This window comes from Rhinopithecus bieti, unplaced genomic scaffold (genome assembly GCF_001698545.2).
Source record: "Rhinopithecus bieti isolate Rb0 unplaced genomic scaffold, ASM169854v2 scaffold_2572, whole genome shotgun sequence".
In the NCBI taxonomy this organism is placed as follows: domain Eukaryota; kingdom Metazoa; phylum Chordata; class Mammalia; order Primates; family Cercopithecidae; genus Rhinopithecus; species Rhinopithecus bieti.
The window spans coordinates 3,669,917-3,677,121 of NW_016804595.1; the positions used below are offsets into that span (position 1 = coordinate 3,669,917).

Consider the following 7,205-nt stretch of genomic DNA (forward strand, 5'->3'; position numbering starts at 1 on the left):
TAGGAAGTGTGATTTTATCTTCACCATCTCATTGAACAGTCAGAATGTATGTAGCCTAATGCCTCTCAGTCAATTACTAAGCTGGGTTTGATTCAAACCCTTGTAGTATACTTTGGAAGAAAAGTTTTGTAGGAGAAAACTTTAATTTTATGAAATAGCCTCTAAGAGACCCTGAGAGGTTGCTGAGAATTGAGTTCTCAGTTTCATTACAAATAAAAACAATAGAAGCTGCTTGACAAGGCAGGGTAATCAATTCCAGGTGACTGTCAGGAGTTGTATTTACTGGGCAGCAATCTAGAAGCACAGCAATTTGAAACACCATGTGAATTGCGTTGTTCCTTAATGGTTTTGGCCCTCTGGATATAGGCAGATGTGTGGGATGTGGGCTTCTTTAACTTACATTATTTTACCTCCTGGGGGATTTCAATTTATCTTCATGAGCTCATCTACAATACCACACAGGTTGTTGCTGGTAGAACGTGTGTCTTTGGAGGGGTTGGTGGTAAGATTTGGAATAAGGAAGCATCTCCTGTTTAATGCAAAGAAAACAGTGATACTAAGTAGAGAACTGTGCAAATTAACACCATCTAGGTTAATAAGGCCGTTGTTGACAGAGTTTAGAATTACTTCTGCAATTATAGAGCCCAAGGAAATCTATATGTTGTGGTCTCAATGAGGATACACCAAATAGTGATGAAGATTCTTTGCTTTTCTATAAAAAGGAGGGCTTTATTTTATACATTTTAAGATAAAGGAGTGGAGTGATATAACCTGAACCAAGTGGATACTTCATCTAGCTTCACTTGCAGAAGTCTATTTGTAGAATACCCAGGTAACACCATTGTTTTCACAGTAGATTCAACCAAATGTTGGCACATTCCTTGCCATGGAAGGAAGGCGACTCATTTTTTCCAAGGTTCTGTGCCTTGCATTCAATATTTGTTGTTCAATGGTCACTATAGCTGCATTTTACAGAGTAGAAAATCAAGGTAGAGAAAAATCAACATGCTCAGAGTCATGGCTCATGAGTGGAGGGGTGTGTATCAGGATGTACTTGGCTGCTCACCTTCAGGGGAGGTGTGCATAAGCTCTAGATTGTAAAATCAGGCGTAGGGACACTTTTTGTTTTCTGTTGATTAGTGACTCTTGCAGGGTGGTCACGTAATATCTCAGTGCTGCACCAGTGTCCAGCCCCTGCTTATAGGCAATTCATATTACAGTCACAGCTAGTGCTGGCCTAGTTTCTTTTTTCCTCACTCCTAACAGTATATCTTAACAAAGAATTTATTTGAAATGACTTAACTTTTGGAAATAAACATCAAATCAATCACTTCATAAGGAAGCTGCATGCCCCATGCCACTAAAATTCCATGAAGTATTTTACTCATGAGATTGAAAAGGTTGGGCCTCTTTGGAGTCATCTTCCCCAGGTGATCTTACCTGAAAGCATCATCCACAGCATCTTCACCTTTTGTGACATGTTCTCAGAGGTGCTTAGATTCCTGGAGACTTTTTGAAGCTAGCTATTCATACCCTTCTTAGTGAAGGAAAGAGAAAAAAATGTAGTTCCTTTTTTCTGGGTGATGCATCTTTACTATACCTTGTCTGCTCTGTCTTGCTCCTCTGGGCCATGGCAAGAGCTCTTAAGCTGGGGTCCATAATGGGCTTCAAGGGTCCACAAATCCTCAGGAATGGCATGTAAATTTGTATGTGCGCACTTCCATATACTATGCACATTGATATGGTTTGGCTCTGTGTTCCCACCCAAATCTTATCTCAAATTTTAATCCCCACATGTCAAGGGAGGGACCTGGTGGGAGGTGATTGGATTATGGGGGCATTTCTCCCATGCTCTTCTTGTGATAGTGAGTTCTCATGAGATCTGATGCTTTAAAAGTGTTTGTCAGTTCCTCCCTTCTCTCTCTCTCTCCTGCTGCCATATAAGCTGTGCCTTGTTTCCCCTTTGCCTTCCTCCATGATTGTAAGTTTCTTGAGGCCTCTCCAGCCATGCAGAACTGTGAGTCAATTAAACCTCCTTTCTTTACAAATTATCCAGTCTCAGGTAGTATTTTTATAGCAGTTCGAGAGTGGACTAATACACATGTGTTTCTGAAAAAAAGGGTCTATGGTTTTAATCAGATTTTCAAAGAGTTCATATATTCCACGGCAAAGTTACGTTGCATGGCTCTATGAATTTCTTTTGGATAAACACGTAATTTTTTTTATGCTTTGGGTCTTTTCTTTTCCTAATATTTTATCTTTATTGTATATTCCATATCACTTTTTTAGATTTCTGTAACACAGTGGTATAATAAGGATGCCTGTCTGTCACTGTTTACTTATAAATTTTGGACTCTAAAGCTGTGGGAAACGTTTTGTATAGAGTAACTATATTTTTTATTACTTTCCTAAAGTAGAGATTGCATATTGATATCCATAGGTCAACTCATGAATGATGTTTGTAAAATGATTATTTTTAGTTGGGTACTACAGTCAGAAATTAATAGCTCTCACATTAAGATTGTTGGCTTTTCTTTAACATTTGGAAGACCTACCAATGCTGGATTCATATTCCTACATGAAAACACAGGCCAGAGCTGAGTTTGCTCCCAAGTGAGTCAGCCTCTGTCCGATACCAAGGTCACATTTGAGTGTTATTATTGCATTTATTTGTTTCCCCTTAAAGTAGAGAAATAATTTTCTTTACCTACAGTTATCTTATTCATTTGCATTCCTCTTCCTGTAGAAATTTAAGTATAGAATCATTGTTCTAAACCCTAAGATCAGAATATTAGAAGAAAGGGGAAAAGGGGAAGCTACCGTGGTCAAAGCCCCTGCTGTCCAGGCCAGATCCCCCTTTCCAGGCTGGTTCTCATCCTCCAGGTGCCTTGAGTGTTGGCTGCTAATAGCCCACAGCTCCCCTTCTCATTTCTTCCACTTTGCTAGGACAGTTACTGCCCTTCCTCACCCCCTGCCACACTCCACAGCCCACAGCCAATGACTGATGAACCCTGGATGCAAAAGTGAGAGGAACTTTGTTGTGCAGTTTTTCTTCCAGTTTCCAGTGGGGTTAGATTAAGCAAAGGCTCCAGCTGATATGACATCTTTGCTCAGTTGCTCTCCCCTCCCCTCCCCTGCTTCCCTGCTCCCTGTATCCTGTGGGCACTCTCCCTAATCAATCACTTGCATGAGAATTCCCACCTTGGGCCCTTTCAGGAAATCCATCCTGAGAAGATGCTGTTTGTTTAGAGGAGACCTTAGGAATGATTGCAATCTTTTAGTTATCAGCTTCCATTTCATGGTGGAACACATGGGAACCAGAATTGGAAACAGAATATTCTAAAATCTTTGGATCATTTCTTTAACAGAATAATTCCTATTTCAGAGATGGCAAGCAAATTTCAACTCTCATCTTAATACTATCTCATTAGTATCGCCTACTTAGAGCACAGTGTTGAGAATGACTCTCAGGTGTGTTTTGTGTCCGGGTCTTAATTTATAAGGGTGACTGAGTGACAGCATAGAAAGGTTGATGCCATTGAAAAAAAAATTAATGTTACTCACAGTTCCTAGAAATGAAAGGTGCAGCTCACCATGGGAGGAACACCAAGTTTTGGTCAGAAAGCAGAAACAGGAGTGCTTAAATCATGGCCTTTACTGGGTTTTTTTCAGGAACGGGAGGCAAGGCAGGGTAAACAATTTAGAATTAGTATGAATAATTCTAGGGCCTTTGGGCTATTGGAGTGGTCTCTCTAGCTGTCTGGTGCTTGAATTATTTAGGTAAGGGAAATATTGGCTTAGTGTATGAGAGTTAGATAAGGAGGTAGTTGGAGGTAGCAGTGCAGGATAATTGGGTTTGTATATAAAAGGCATGCTCTTAGGCAAGTAGTCTTAGGCTCTTTAGGATTTAGCCATCTGTAGGAGTGGAGGTCTCTCCCAGGAGTTTGTAAAGCTCCCGATGTCAGAGCATCAAGAACACAGAAAATAAGGAAATATAGCTAATACAATTGGCCCTGTGATGAATGAATGCCAAATAAATATGAAATCTAAGAAAACACACAACAAGGTGACCTGTAAGTTCAAGGGGAGAGAATGCTATGAGTAGTGAAGAGGTCTGCTGGTACTCAGGATGGAACAGAGTGACATGTACATCCTTCCTATCCTGCCCTTTTCATCAAGGCTCGGCTTGGGTGCCACTTCTTTTGGGAACTCTCCCCTGACCTGTGAGTCAAGAGTAGATGCTCTTCCTCTGAGCTTCTACAGGAACCTGTAATTATCTATATTGTCATATTTTTCAAATTGCATTTTAACAGTTATTGAGGTGTAACTGACGTACATATTTAAATTGGACAATCTGATATGTTCTGACTTGTGAATACACCCATAAAACCATTAACAATCATGATAATGAACATATCTATCTCCCCCAAAGTTTCCTTATGCTCTTTGTAATCCCTCTTGACAGTCCTTCCCTGATCTCTATCCAACCTTGGCTACCTCGAACCACTCATCTGCTTTCTGTCACTATAGACTTGTTTGAATTTTCAAGAGTTTCTTATAACCGAAGTTATTTATTTATTTTTTATTTGGCTTCTTTCACGCAGCATAATTATTTTGATATTTGTCTATATTGTTACATGTATCAATTGCTCATTCCTTTTTATTCCTGAGTAGCATCCTATTGTATGAATGTGCATGATTTGTTTATGTATGTATAGAAGTGACTGAGTGACATCATGGAAAGATTAATGTCATTGGGAAAAAAAGTTTAATGTTACTCATAGTTCCTAGAAATGAAAGGCATGGCTTGCCACAGGGCCACAGGAGGAACACCAAGTTTTGGACAGGAAGCAGAAGGAGTGAGTGGAGTGGATATTTGTATTGTTAATGGACATTTGTATTGGCCATTCTTATTGTTTCCAGTTTTCAGCTATTACAAACAAAGCTGCTGTGAACATTCATGTACAAGTTATGAGAATGAAAAGTCAAGTCATAGATGAGAAAATAATTAATTGCAAAGCCTGTATCTGAAAAACAACTTGTATCCAGAATATATTAAGAGATGCTCATAGCTCAATAAGAGGAAAACAAACCACCCAGTAAAAAAATGGGAAAAAGATTTGAACAGACACTTCACAAAAGAAGATATAAGGATAACAAGCACGTGAAAAATTGCTCAATAGGGAACTATCCATGGTCAATAGGGAAAACTAAAATCAAAATGAGATATCACTACACATTTATTATAAAACAGTTGTTACATAACTAAGGATCTACCACTGAACCACACCCAAGTAAGGCAAACATCTAGCTGTAGCCAGTTGGAAAGTTACTTAAGTTAAACACACACTTGCCATATGATTCAGTTCTACTTCAACATACTTACTCGAACTGAATTTTTATTTCTGATTATTTGGCTGTTTCTTTTATTAGAGTGTTAGTGTAAGCACCTTGCGTTTAGAAACATTGTTTTTTAAATTTTATTTTATCTTATCTCTTTATTTCGTGTGCATATTTCTACTTTTAAAGCAAAATAGGTTGGGCACATTGGCTCACACCTGTAATCCCAGCACTTTGGGAGGCCCAGGTGGGCAGATCATCTGAGGTCAGGAGTTCGAAACCAGCCTGGCTAACATGGCAAAACCCTGTCAAAAACCCTGTCTCTATTAAAAAAATACGAAAATTAACCAGGCATAGTGATGCACGACTATAATCCCAGCTACTTGGGAGTCTGAGACAGGAGAATCGCTTGAACACGGGAGGCAGAGTTTGTGGTGAGTCGAGATTGTGCCACTGCACTCCAACCTGGGTGACAAAGAAAGGCCCCATCCAAAAAAAAAAAAAAAAAAGCAAAGTAAGCAGAAGGCCATTAGCCTGGAGTTGTTTCTGATGAACCTTTATGCAAGCAAACTAAAACTTTATGTATTCTTTATAATTGACTAATTTTGAATTAAGTTTCAACCAATCACAGAAAGTCAATTAGCTGATATGTTATGATTGCTTTTGATATCTTCATCATGAAATCTTTGTTCATTCCTTAGGTCCAGGATGGTATTGCCTAGGTTGTCTTCTAGGGTTTTTATAGTTTTGGGTTTTATATTTCAGCCTTTAATTCATCTTGAGTTGATTTTTGTATATGATGTAAGGAAGGGGTCCAGCTTTAACTTTTTTGCATACGACTAGGCAGTCATCCCAGCACCATTTGTTGAATAGGGAGTCTTTTCCCCATTGCTTGTTTTTGTCAGGTGTGTCAAAGATCAGATGTTCATAGATGTGCAGCCTTATTTCTGGGCTCTATTCTGTTCCATTGGTCTATGTGCCTGTTTTTGTACAAGTACCATGCTGTTTTAGTCACTGTAGCCTCGTAGTATAGATTGAAGTCAGGCAACATGATTCCTCCAGCCTTTTTCTTTTTTCTTAGAATTGCCTTGGCTATTCCTGCTCTTTTTTGGTTCCATATAAATGTTAAAATAATTTTTTCTAGTTCTATGAGAATGTCATTGGTAGTTTGATAGAAATAGCATTGAATCTGTAAATTGCTTTGGGCAGTATAGCCATTTTAATGATATTGATTGTTCCTTTCCATGAGCATGGGATATTTTTCCATTTGTGTCTTCTCTGATTTCTTTGACTAGTGTTTTGTAATTCTCATTGTAGAGATTTTTCAACTCTCTGGTTAGCTATATTCCTAGGTATTTTGTTTTTGTGTGTGTGGCAATTGTGAATGAATTTGCCATTCTGATTTGGCTCTCAGTTTGTTATTGGTATATAGGAATGCTAGTAACTTTTATACATTGATTTTGTATCTGCAACTTTACTGTAGTTGTTTATCAGCTGAAGAAGCTTTTGAGCTAAGACTATGGGCTTTTTAGATATTGAATCATGTCTGCAAACGAGATAGTTTGACTTCCTCTCTTCCTACTTGGAGATTATTTCTTTCTCTTGCCTGATTGCTCTTGTTAGGACTTCAAATATTATGTTGAATAGAAGTGGTGAGAGAGGGCATCCTTGTCTTGCTGGTTTTCAAGAGGAATGCTTCCAGCTTTTGCCCACTCAGTATAATGTTGGTTTTGGGTCTGTCATAAATGGCTCTTATTATTTTGAGGTATGTTCATTCAATACCTAGTTTATTGAGAGTTTTTAACCTAAAGGGAAGCCTTTATATATATAGAGAGATTGAGAATATATATATATATATATATATA

General features: G+C 38.4%; 1 long non-coding RNA gene across 1 annotated transcript in view; it reads right to left on the reverse strand.

Annotated features, from left to right (window-relative positions):
* Positions 1-406: 406 nt before the first annotated feature.
* The window catches only part of LOC108527818 (uncharacterized), an 85,896-nt gene continuing 79,097 nt past the window's right edge, over positions 407-7,205 (reverse strand). Inside the window, exon 3 of the long non-coding RNA XR_001884939.1 lies at positions 407-529. This is a non-coding gene — a long non-coding RNA (uncharacterized LOC108527818). The remainder of the gene's footprint in view (positions 530-7,205) is intronic.